At 46.7% G+C, this 12,324-nt stretch overlaps 1 pseudogene; it reads right to left on the bottom strand.

The window, feature by feature from the left end:
- Positions 1 to 6,522: 6,522 nt before the first annotated feature.
- LOC137755699 (small nucleolar RNA U3) lies at positions 6,523 to 6,604 on the bottom strand (annotated as a pseudogene).
- Between the last annotated feature and the right edge of the window lie 5,720 nt (positions 6,605 to 12,324).

The following is a 12,324-nucleotide window of genomic DNA, read 5'->3' as shown; positions in this document are numbered from 1 at the left end:
AACATATACAGATCTTTCGAACATGTTTTCACAAACATGATTTTCACAAACAGAATGTGGTGCATATATTTTAAATCATTAAATTCTGTTTAAAGAAGCAGAATTTTGCATCGCAGGCACACGTTACTCACTGTTCAAGCAGATGGCTTCCTGAAGAAACCTGTGTGACTTTGCACTAAGTGGCCCTCTCCATCAGACCTCCCTGACTGCCCCAGCTGTGATCTTTCTTCTTGTCAAGGTGCCCTCCGCAATCCAGTTCACCTGTGCTTCAGGCAGACAGAGACAGGGTCTCCCAAGCAGCCTTCCGGCTTCCTCTGCCCCCAGGGAGGAAAGTCTTCGTGTGACCACTCAGTACCCTATCTTTCTGCCCCAGGTGCAACTTCACGGAGGTCCAGCTGGATGGGGGCTGTAAACAGAAAAGATTGAACCAAGTCACTTGCATTGTACTCCAGCTCGAGAAAGAATATGGGGAGAGCATCTCTGAAAGAGATGTTCAAAGAGACAAAATGGCTTATCTTGTCTCTAGCACCATGGATGAGAGTGCTTTCACCCAGGAACATGAAGATCTAGCTAACCTGACAGGTACATCTGTAGGGTGAAGACACCCAGTGCCATTAAACTTGGGTATCATTCTTGTCCTGATTCCATGCCATGTGTCTCCAATATGATATACCCATAGTATATGAATCTGGACTCCCATGTAGATCTTCTTTCAAGAAGGAACACACTGTTGGTGAATAAAGTTTGCCAGCTGCCTGATAGTTACATTTTTCACTAGAAAGGAATTACCTTACACTCCAGGTTTATACATTGGTCCCTTTTGAGTTTGGTTAGCATTAGTGTGTCCTCTGGAGCCTGGTTATCTCTGTGCGAATGGTGTAGGTTTCTGGCCCTACAGGATGGAGGACCAGACACTGGAACAAGGACACTGTAATGTCTTGTTACTGTCATCCTTAGGCAGGTCCTGCTTGAAACTGCAAGTTTAGTAACATACTGGTAAGTCACTTCAAAGCTCCCCTTGATAGAGGTTTGCACCAAACACATGAAATTGCCTTAAGAGCTTCTGTTGTTACTTCAGCAGCTAAGTCATCGTGAATAAAGCTGAAGACAGTCCCTGTACTAAATTTTATTCTATAATGTTAGGGCAAGTTTCGAGTGAATGTCACTTCATATATACATACAACATACTTAAGCGTTTCTTAGCTACATTCTATTTATAGCAGGAAATGTTAATCATGTTTTACTAAAGTAGGTCCTTGAACAAATGTCCACGGTTTGTCATTCAGAAGCCCTGAATTGTAGAATTTCCACTTGGAACGATCCGTGTTTTTCAAAGTAATTATTCCTATTGCTTTATGAATAATATGCTGATAATACGCTGATAATACTGGCGCAGTGACGTTAAGATGTTATTTACTGTCCATGATGTACGAAGGAGGAAGCGTGAGGAAGGTTCACTTCCTTTTCCGAATGTTAACGGCTTGTAGTACTTCATTATTTATGGACCAGTTTCTCCAATGTCTGTAAAACTGAAACTATCCTTACTGAAATCCAGTCAGGTGATTTTCAAAAAGTAGTTCTGAAATGTCTTTTGAGAAGTGAGAGTGACTCTTGCACAGGTCTGTGCTCACGTGAATGATTTATGTCAGCGTCTCCCAAAAATGTGTTCTGGTCAAAACCGCGTTGGGGAGATATTAATAGGGTGTTACTCAAGTTTCTGTGGTCAAATGCTTGAGAAACACCCGGCCCAACAGAGTTAGATGAGTTCCATTACTGCAGAGCTTCTCAGAACAATTTAATATTCTATCAGTAACTGTGGCGAGAGACCGCAGTTCAAATCCCAAACTTGTCCATCTTTTATTTTCCCCTCAGGAACACACTGCGGTGAAAGTTTCTTTCTATGAAACATTCCCCCAACACAGTCTTCTAGTATCAGAGAAGGTAAATCCGGTTCACTAAAGAACATATGCTACAGTACAATCAACACACAGTAGGACAGGATTACACACAGTAGGACAGGATCACATATGGTAGGACAGGATCACACAGTAGGATGGGATCCCCCCCAGTAGGACAGGATCCCACACAGTAGGATAAGATGATACATAGTAGGACAGGATCCCACAGTAGGACGGGATCTCCCCAGTACGACAGGATCCCACAGAACAGGATGGCCGATACCATCCTCACTTTAAAATCGAGGACACTGAAGTCAAAGTCTAGGCAGTCAGCGCCTCTAGCGAGCGCGGTCCTGGAAGAGGAAGAACCGCGGCCAGTGCTCCGCAGGGATCTAATCGCCAGGCCCACTTCCGGGCGAGAGCTCGGTTCTGAGCCTCACCCTGCCCGCCCCCCGCCGGGGGAGGCCGTGCCGACCTTCCGGGCCGCCCTCTCCCCCGGCGCCCAGCTCCTTCCAGGGCGCAGGGCCTCGTCGTGCGCCCCAAGTCCTCCCCCCGCATCTGCACACGACGAAACACGAAGACACACTTGTTTGTTTTAGCTACTTGACTGTTTTTCACACAGGCAGCCGGGCGTTCTCTCAGATACACCAAGACAAGCCTAAATCACGTATTTTTAGGGCGGGTTTCACCACGGCCTGAGGAGTTGTAACGAGGAAACAAGTCCCCAGGGCTGGGGGCTCGAGGGGCCAACCCCGAGCCCCCATTTCTGGGAAAGGGCCCCAAACTTCCGGGGTCCGCGCCGCCCACTAGCTCCCCGGAGGAGACCCACACCCAACCGGCGCCCGGGCCCGGAGGGGCGGGGCCGGAAACGGCCGCCGCCGGAAGTCCGCCGCCGGGAGCCTGCGCTTCCTCCCTAGGACTTTGGAGGCATCCGCGCCTCTATGGTCTGGGCCGGGCCCGGCCCCTCTGCGGGAAGGGAGGGGGCGCTGGGGACCGCGGAACCCTTCCCTGCCCTTTCGTATCTGCGCACCTGGCCGCACTGCTAGCAGAGAGGCGGAAATTCCCCTCATCACGATGTTTAAAAACGGAGATGCAGGAACACAGTAGGGTTCCCCCAAACTCCCCATCAGTTTTCTAGCCGGTTTTTACCAGGGCAGGCGCACATCCATTTTTTAATGACGTGGAGTCTAGCTTTCATGCAATCACACAGCTGAAATGACCCTAAATAATTTTTTTTAAAAAAGGTTTTACACCGAAGTGCCTTTTGAACGTGAACCCCAGTCTGGGTGCTGGACCTGCGGCTCTTGTTTTCTTCTCCCAGACGCAGCCCTCTTGTCCCCTAAAACGGCAGGGATGAACGGGCACACCTGTCCTTGCCTCGCGCCGGCGCCCCCTCTGGCTCACCTGTGGATTCAGAGGGTCACGTTAACAACTTTGAGATAGTACCCTCTTATTTGGATTTTCTGGTCTAAGAAGGGAAAACTATGCACGTACAAATACAGAATCTAGAAAAATTAGAATTGTCTAGGTATAAGAAACGTAATAGCACCCAACACAAACAAGGGCGTGGTGAAATTAGTTCATTTTGGGCAAACGGAATGTAAATATGCGATCCTGCTGAAAAACTACTTGGCGCTCTGTGTCAGAAGCCATTGAAGAAGTAAGTTCAGACTCTTGACACATGAGATGACCATCTGTGGAAAACTCATCCCAGTCCAACAATCCGAGAGAGAGGAAAAGCTGCATTTTTGAGGTGACTCTACCATGGACAGCTGTTGATTTTGTTTGCCTAGCACCCAGTGTTCTCTGTTTCTGGTTTTCACACCATGATTTTTCTGTGGGAAACCAGCTAGCTCTCAGTTCACGACTGAGGCGGGCACGGGACGCAGTTCCTGGCCGATCCGAGGACCCTGGCATCGCGTGGAGGTGAGGTGTGAAGTCAGAGGCCAGGCTGCCTGGGTCCCAGTCCTGGCTCTGATGCTTAATCGGGGCAAAAACTTCAGCTTGTTATTTTTTCTCTTTACTCATTAAAAAAATTTTTTTAAATTTTATATTGGAGTAGAGTTGATTTACAAGTGATTCATATATGTACATCTATTCTTTTTCAGATTCTTTTCCCATATAGGTTATTACAGCGTATTGAGTAGTGTTCCCTGTGCTATATGGTAGGTCCTTGTTGCTTATCTGTTTTATATACAGTAGTGTGTGTGTGGTAATCCCAATCTCCTAATTTATCTCCCTCCCCACCTTTCCCCTCTCTTGACTCATTTGTTGACTGGGGGTCTTAATAATAGACAACTACTCCTAGGTTGTTGCGAGCCCTCAGTGAGTGGGTAGGTACACTAAGGCCTGTTATGCGAAACCATTATGATTTCATCTGAGCAGTCTCTTACCACCTTTCTGTTCTTTCCTTTCCTTTTTTGCCTTCCACATACTCCCACACCATCCACTGCACTATCCCAGAATTATATTTTATGTCTTTCTTTTCTACTGGAGACATCTTCAAGGCAGGACCGTGTCTTATTCACCTTTATACCACGGGTGCTTGACATGGTTCCCAGCCCAGAAACGGTGCTCAGTCAAGGTTTGTTGAACAAAACTGAGTACTCCCTGACACAGAGCAGAGAACGCTGGAACAATGAATGAAAATGTCATGAATCCTAGAGGAGAAACAAAAGGGAAATGGTGAAAACCACATGAAACTAGAACAAGTTTCTTAACAAAAATGGTGTGATCCCTGGAGATTGCAGACTCCATTTCTTCCTGGCCCTGGACTTGCTCTCTTATGGTGGGCAGGTGAGTTCCAGCAATAGACTGGTACCCCAGACTGACTTTCTGAATTCCTGCTTCTTTTTTTCTGCCTTGGAACCTATTTCTTCCCTTGGGGACTGGCCAGGAGAAATAACCACCGCCTTCAAGGAAATCAAATCTACCCGCAAGATATCAGACACCGCCCTGCAGGCCCAGCGTTCATGTGCAAAACTTCACACATACGATGCAGAGTGAAGAGTGGGCTTAAAAGGGCAGGCTTCCTTAGGTGCGTGGAAGAGGTGGATCGGGGCAGCCAGAAAACCCTTTCTAAGGGATGATTGCCCAGCCTTTGAGGGTGATACTGGGTGAGTGATACCAGCCATACAAGACTCCCTTGGAGCCACACCCATCTGAGACTCAATCATTCTCAGAGTCGGAAGAGATGCAGCCATTGAGTGTAGTGTAGGTCTTGTCTACAACATCCTAGACCATGGCCTCTTAAGCCGCGAATATTCCAATGACTCCCGGTTCTCCTGGTCCATGAGATCACCTCTGAAGTTTCTGGAACAGTTCTAGTTGCTATAAAGTTTTCTGCTCAGTCTTTATGTAACGATGCTCTGGTTCAGGTTTTGCTAATCCTTAGCAGTTTTTGGTGCTGCAAAATGAATCCAACAGATATAGAAGGACCTTCACCTCCCGTCCAGTGATTCTGTGGTCACTGATGTCACATTAACAGGAGTATTTACACCTCAGAGATTGGCAGTGCCACAATCAGATCTACCCCCTGCCAGAACCAAAACCAAAACCCAGAGACCGCTGCTCACAAGCTGCTGGCTGACCTTATTCTTGGTGAAACTCATCGATTAGCAGGGGATGTAAGATGTTCACCAATGATGTCCCACCCAAATTTGTGCATGGAAGAATGCCACGGGGATGGCATCAACTCAGTGGTGAAGGAATGGGGAGGAGGGAGGTGTCAGCAGAACCTGGCGGGAAAGACTTGGGGGCAGAAAATCCACCACAGGCTGGTGAAAAAGCAGACTTCAAGGCTGGCGAGAGAAAGAAACTCCATGTCGCGGGGCAGTGACACTACAGGTGACAGTTCAGATCGGGCCAGACTGGGAGAGAATGAATTTCATTAGGGAGGTGATGGAGAGCCGCTGAAGATTGTTGAGAAAGAGAGGGGGCCTTATAATAGCAAAACCTGGGGAAAATTATTTCTCTGAGCTTGCACTTTAAAAAATTGAGGTATAATTCCCATACCATTACAATTCACCGTTTTCAAGTGTACAGTTCTGTCCTTTTAGTCTATTCACAAGGTCGTGCAACCATCACCACCGTCTAATGCCAGAACATTTTCATTATCCCCAAGAAGAAACTCCATACTCATTAGCAGTCACTCCTTCCTCCCCTAAAGGTTTGCACTTTTTGCAAAACACCAAATTTGGTTTTCTGTAAAGTGACTTGAGTTTGAACCCAGGAGGGCTGTGTACCAAACATAAAGAGGGAAAGGGAAAGAGCAGAACTGGCTTTTCCAAGGTTCAGGTGATGTAACCAGACATTATCTATCTATCTATCTATCTATCTATCTATCTATCTATCTATCTATCTATCTATCTATCATCTATCTACCTACCTACCTACCTAGAAAGAGAAGAGAGAGAGAAGAGAGAGAAAGCAGTACTAGACCCACACATGGGAGCAGAGAGCATGGGTGAAGTTGATCTTCAAATGCAGCATCTGGGTGACGTGGAAGCTATGGGTGTCAGAAGAAAATTCTTTTTTATTTTTTATTTTTAACATCTTTATTGGAGTATAATTGCTTTACAATGGTGTGTTAGTTTCTGCTTTATAACAAAGTGAATCAGTTATACATATACATATGTTCCCATATCTCTTTCAGAGAAACTTCTCTAGTAACGAACTATAGAAATGATCCCTGAAAGTATAGTCTTAGAAGAAAATTCCTGCATGGGCTAATATTTTTATTTCCTTGGCATCTCCTGTAGCGTTCATCTTCCTGTACCCTTCCAGACATCGCTGTTCCTGGGGAATCCAAGGGAAAGAGAAGACGCAGGAACTTTGGAAGCCCTAAGAAAGACACTTGCTCTCCGTGGACAGAGGTGGCCGCTGGGAGCAGGACAGGGGCTGGGAACCCAGGGTTTTGGAGGCTGAGCCACCCCACAGGCAGGGGGAGCATCTGAGTGTCAGTAGACGACCCTCGCTGGCATGCTTTGGGTTTAAAAATCCTTCGCTGGATGGGCATGTTTGACAAAAGAGAAGGATTTCAGTAAGATTGACGCAGATGGGGTGCACCAAGTAATACATTTTCTTGGGGTCTCTTCTCCTAAGGTGGGTCCCTCTTGCCCCTCTCCCCCACCCCTCCCCGAGCACGTGTGGCAGGAATGGTTGGGGGCACGTCCATGGTGGCACTCAGCTCTTCGGCTCTTTTGAATGTCTGCCACGTGGAATCCCGTTTTGGGGTGGCTGGTCTAAGTCCAGAGAGGCCTCGCTTTGTAGGGAGCGCTAAATCCCACTCTGCCAGACTTCAGGCTGATTGAGCTGTGTATTTATTTACCTTCACTTATTAAAGTCATGTGACTTTCAAACTGGAGGGGAATTTTGAATTCATCAAGTCGGACTCTTTCTTATTACTACTGAGAAAGTAGAGACTTGGAGAGATTACGTGACTTGATCAGATTAACCCCTGCCACTAATTCACGGTGACAGAAAGCAGGTCAGGGGTTGCCTGGGGACAGCGGGGGGAGGGATCACAAAGGGCATAAGGAAACTTCGGGGCGTAACAGATGTGCTCCCCATCTTGACCGTGGGTGTAGTTTCATGGGGGTATGTATATATCGAAACTCATCAAAGTGTGCACTTCAGATACATGCAGTTTAGTGTGTGTCAGTTATCCCACAATAAAGCTGTTAGAAAAAAGTCTCACATCCGGTGAGAGGCTGAGCAGGGACCAGAGAGGCCTTCACACTTCCCCTGAAGCCCTCAGCTGTCTTAAAACGAAAGCCTATTTCAAGTTGTGAAAATGCCTTTTCCCATAATGCCATTTTTTCCTTTTTTAAATTAAAATTTTTTAAAAAAATTGCAGTACAGTTGCTGTACAATATTATATAAGTTACAGGTGTACAATATAGTGATTCACAATTTTTAAAGGTCATACACCATTGGTAGTTATTATAAAATATTGGCTATTATGAAGTATTCCCCATATTGTACAATATATCCTTGTAGCTTGTTTGATACCTAATAGTTTGTACCTCTTAATCCCCTACCCATATTGCCCCTCCCCTCATCCCCCTCCCCACTGGTAACGACTAGTTTGTTCTCAGTACCTGTGAGTCTGCTTCTTTTTTGTTACATTTACTAGTTTGTTGTAGTTTTCAGATTCCACATATAAGTGATATCATACAGTATTTTTCTTTCTTTGTCTGACTTATTTCACTAAGCATAATGCCCTCCATGCCCATCCATGTTGCTGCCAATGGCAAAATTTCATTCTTTTTTCATGGCTGAGTAATATTCCATTGTATATATGTACCACATCATCTTTATCCATTCATCTGTTGATGGACACTTAGGTTGCTTCCATGTCTTGGCTATTGTAAACAGTGCTGCTCTGAACGTAGGGGTGCTTGTATCTTTTCGAATTAGTGGTTTTTTTTCTTTTGGATAAATACCCAGGAGTGGAATTGTTGGGTCATATGGTAGTTCTGTTTTTAGTTTTTTTTAAATTGAAGTAGAGTTGATTTACAAAGTTGTGGCAATCTCTGCTGTACAGTAAAGTGACTCAGTTACACACGTATCTACATTCTTTTTTTAAATATTCTTTCCCATTAGGGTTTATCCCAGGAGATTGGATGTAGTTCCCTGTGCTCTACAGTAGGACCTTGGTGCTTCTTCATTCTAAACGTAACAGTTTGCATCTACCGACCCCAAACTCCCAGTCCAACCCTCTCCCTCCCGCCCTCCCTTGGCAACTACAAGTCTGTTCTCTCTGTGAGTTTGTTTCTGTTTTGTAGATAGGTTCATTCGTGTCATATTTTAACATTTTTTTTTATAAGAGACTTATTTATTTATTTATTTATTTATTTATTTAATTATGTTTGGCTGTGTTGGGTCTTCTTTTCTGTGCGAGGGCTTTCTCTAGTTGCGGCAAGTGGGGGCCACTCTTCATCGCGGCGCGCGGGCCTCTCACCATCGCGGCCTCTCTTGTTGCGGAGCACAGGCTCCAGACGCGCAGGCTCAGTAATTGTGGCTCACGGGCCCAGCTGCTCCGCGGCATGTGGGATCTTCCCAGACCAGGGCTCGAACCCGTGTCCCCTGCATTGGCAGGCAGATTCTCAACCACTGCGCCACCAGGGAAGCCCCGTGTCGTATTTTAGATTCCACATATAAGTGATATCATAGGGTATTTGTCTTTTTCTTTCTGACTTAGTATGATAGTCTCTAGGTCCATCCATGTTGCTACAAATGGCATTATTTCATTCTTTTTTTATGGCTGAGTAGTATTCCATTGTATATATAAACCACATCTTCTTTGTCCATCCATCTGTCTTGGTTATTGTAAATAGTGCTGCTATGAGCATAGGGTGCATGTATCTTTTAGAATTAGGGTTTTTTTGGGGTTTTTTTTTGTTTTTCTTTTTTGGATAAATACCCAGGAGTAGAATTGCTGGGTCCTATGGTAGTTCTGTTTTTAGTTTCTTGAGAAACCTCTATACTATTTTCCGTGGTAGCTGTACCAATTTACATAATTGTCATTTTTAAAAGGTCCATAGCTCCAAATTTTCTATAATGAAAAACAGTACTGCCCTTAACAAAAAAAAAAGTTGCAGATGCCATTTACTCGTTGCAGCCTGACCTGCTCCACAGGTAGACAGAAGTGCACCCAACGGAGTTGGGAAGAGGGTGGGGACAGAGGGAGGCGCGATCGTGTTCTATTTTCCTGTGTTTATCTCTAGCCATGCTTGTGAAAAGTATCACCTCTGGATGCATCCAATGCATTTAATTTAGGAGAAAACAGATAAGGATGGGATTTTTATTCTAGGACTGTACTTGGTGGTGGTATCTGGTAGCCCCTGCTGGGCCAAAATAGTTTGCGAACAATCTCCAGTTGATGAAGAAGCAGGAAACCTTCCAGAAAAGTTCCCCAAAGTTCCTCTTTTTCTCCCTCTCTCCCAGGTCAAGCACTCAGAGCCACACCAGGTGTGGTCCGCTTCTGAGGGTCTCAAGTAGCTTCTTGTGGAGAAGGTGAAAGGCAGGGAGAAGCGTAGGTGTGGGCTACGTAGGGCTCCACCCACACTTCCTTCCCTTTATTGCTGAACTGGCGCTGACCAGTGAGTGTGCAGAGAGGGTCTGTCCACAGGCCCAGTGTGCTCACTGCGTGGAAATTAAGGCCCTCTGAGTTCCCTCCCAGAACTCAGCTATTGCCTGAGCTATTGCTATAGCTATAGCTATTTCATGAGCTATTGCCTCTCTCAGGGGAGCTAGGAAGAAACATTCATGCATCTAAGGTTTTTTTTTGCATATATGACTTTTTAGAATCGCCAGTGTAATACACACTTGTGACAAAATGCAAACGAGACAGAATTATATGAAATGCGAACATGGCCCAGAGCATGGGCAGTGGCCCAGGGAGTCAGGTGAATTCAACGTGACTTCTATCTGAGTCAGGGAGACGTCTGTGCGGGGTGGGTGGTGCTGTCACCGAGCTGTCCAGAGCGCTTGGGGACACAAAATCCAAGATCTGTGCTCTGGGCGTCCACGCTATCGAAGACATTGAACCCATGGTGCTGCTTCTTCACGATTTGCCTCCCCTAAGTCCTTCCCACCCCCAACCCTTTGCCCTTCTCTGCCTGGCTGTGTGCCCTGGGAGGCTGATCTTGACAGGCTGCATCGCCGGGCCTCTATCACCCTCTGGCTTCCGGTCAGGACTGACAAATGGGAGGCACTCAGAGGAGAGAGAGTCGGGGTATTTATTCCGCCAGCACCCTTTCTAGCCATGGCTGTGTCCCTCCAGGATGACAGCCCCAGCATGGCAGCCCCCCACCAGGGCTCTGGCTCGCCATCCCTCGGGCCTGGGTGAGGGCAGTGGCGTCCCACGGTTGCTCTAACCCTCACCCCTCTAAGAAGGTCTCTGCCTGCAGGCAGTCTGAGGCATCCGTCATGGAGAGATGAACTGCTGATGATTCTGCCCTTCCTCCCAGTGTGGGAGGAGGGCACAAGGGCTGAGAGCAGGACGTTTTAAGTTTTATCTCCTGAGCGCTAAGCACAGTGGACTGAACTGAATTGTTGAGTTGACCAGAGGTGTTGGGACATTTTCCTGGGAGGTGACCTTGGAACTGGGGTTTAAAGGGCACTGCTATGTAAATGACCATATCATTGTGCTTGGATGAGGTTTATCCTACAGGGGCCAGGCTCATGGAGATCCCATTGTACGGTATCCAGGGCAGCAGGACCCCCATATAGGTCCCGAATCACACCTCTGTGTTGATGAAGAGGAGGCTGCGGATGACTATAGTGATGACAGTGGTGATGGTGGTGATGGTGGTGATGGTGGTGGTGATGATTAGATGTCCACCTACCTGACCGAGTCACAGGAGAATTTCATTTTAGCACGATGTCCCTCTGCTGCCTTGCAAGATAATACTTGCTTTTTTGGGTCAGTCTTTTTATTGAGGTATAGTTTACAGACAATGTCATGCTCCAGTTTTAAGAGTACAGTTGGATGAGTTTTGACAAACATGATTACCTGTGTATAACCATCACTCCCATCCAGATATAGAGCATCTTAAACAACAAGGATTTACTGTAGAGCACAGGGAACTATATTCAATCTCTTGTAATAACCTCTAACAGAAAAGAAACTGAAAAAATAGACCAGGCAGCTGGCCCAGCAGGGACTTCAACTTTCCTTCTTTATTCTTCACGTCCTTTCTTTTGTTAACCAACATCTTACCAATTCCACGTAGAATTTGCTTTTCCCCTAAACACTTCTAAACATTTAAAAAATTTTTAATTTTTTTATTGGAGTATAGTTGAGTTACAATGTTGTGTTAGTTTCAGGTGTACAGCAAAGTGATTCAGTTATACGTATACATGTACCTATTCTTTTTCAAATTCTTTTCCCACTTAGGTTATTACAGAGTATTGAGCAGAGTTCCCTGTGCTGTACAGTAGGTCTTTCAGGATTATCTATTTTATTTTATTTTTGCCATAAATGTCCTTTTTCTAAAAAATAAATTTTATTGGGGTATAGTCGTTTTATCTATTTTAAATATAGTGGTGTATATATGTTAATCCCAAACGCCGAATCTATCCCTTCCCCCCCTTTCCCGTGCCTTGTCGCCCTTCCTAACCGAAGTCCCATCCTCCTTAAGGGCTCGCCCTCGGCCACAGAGCCTCCCACGCGGGTCCCGGGCGCGCGGGGCTCACCTGCGGCTCCGCGGGCCCCGGCGGAGCCCGACACCGCCCCCTGGCGGCAGGCGGGCGCCGGCGCGGAGCACGCCCGGCCCGCGGCGCGGCGCGCTGATTGGCCGGCGCGGATTCGGGCAGCTTCCCGGGGGCGCCGCAGGCCGCACCACCCCGCCCGCGCACGGGGACGCCGGCGCGCTCTCCGGGGGCTTCCTCTTCCCTCCGGTTGTGTCCACGTTCCGCG

The sequence above is a fragment of the Eschrichtius robustus genome, chromosome 20 (assembly GCF_028021215.1).
Source record: "Eschrichtius robustus isolate mEscRob2 chromosome 20, mEscRob2.pri, whole genome shotgun sequence".
Lineage (NCBI taxonomy): Eukaryota > Metazoa > Chordata > Mammalia > Artiodactyla > Eschrichtiidae > Eschrichtius > Eschrichtius robustus.
Note: the sequence above shows the minus strand (reverse complement) of the source record. Positions and strands in the feature narration are given on the sequence as shown.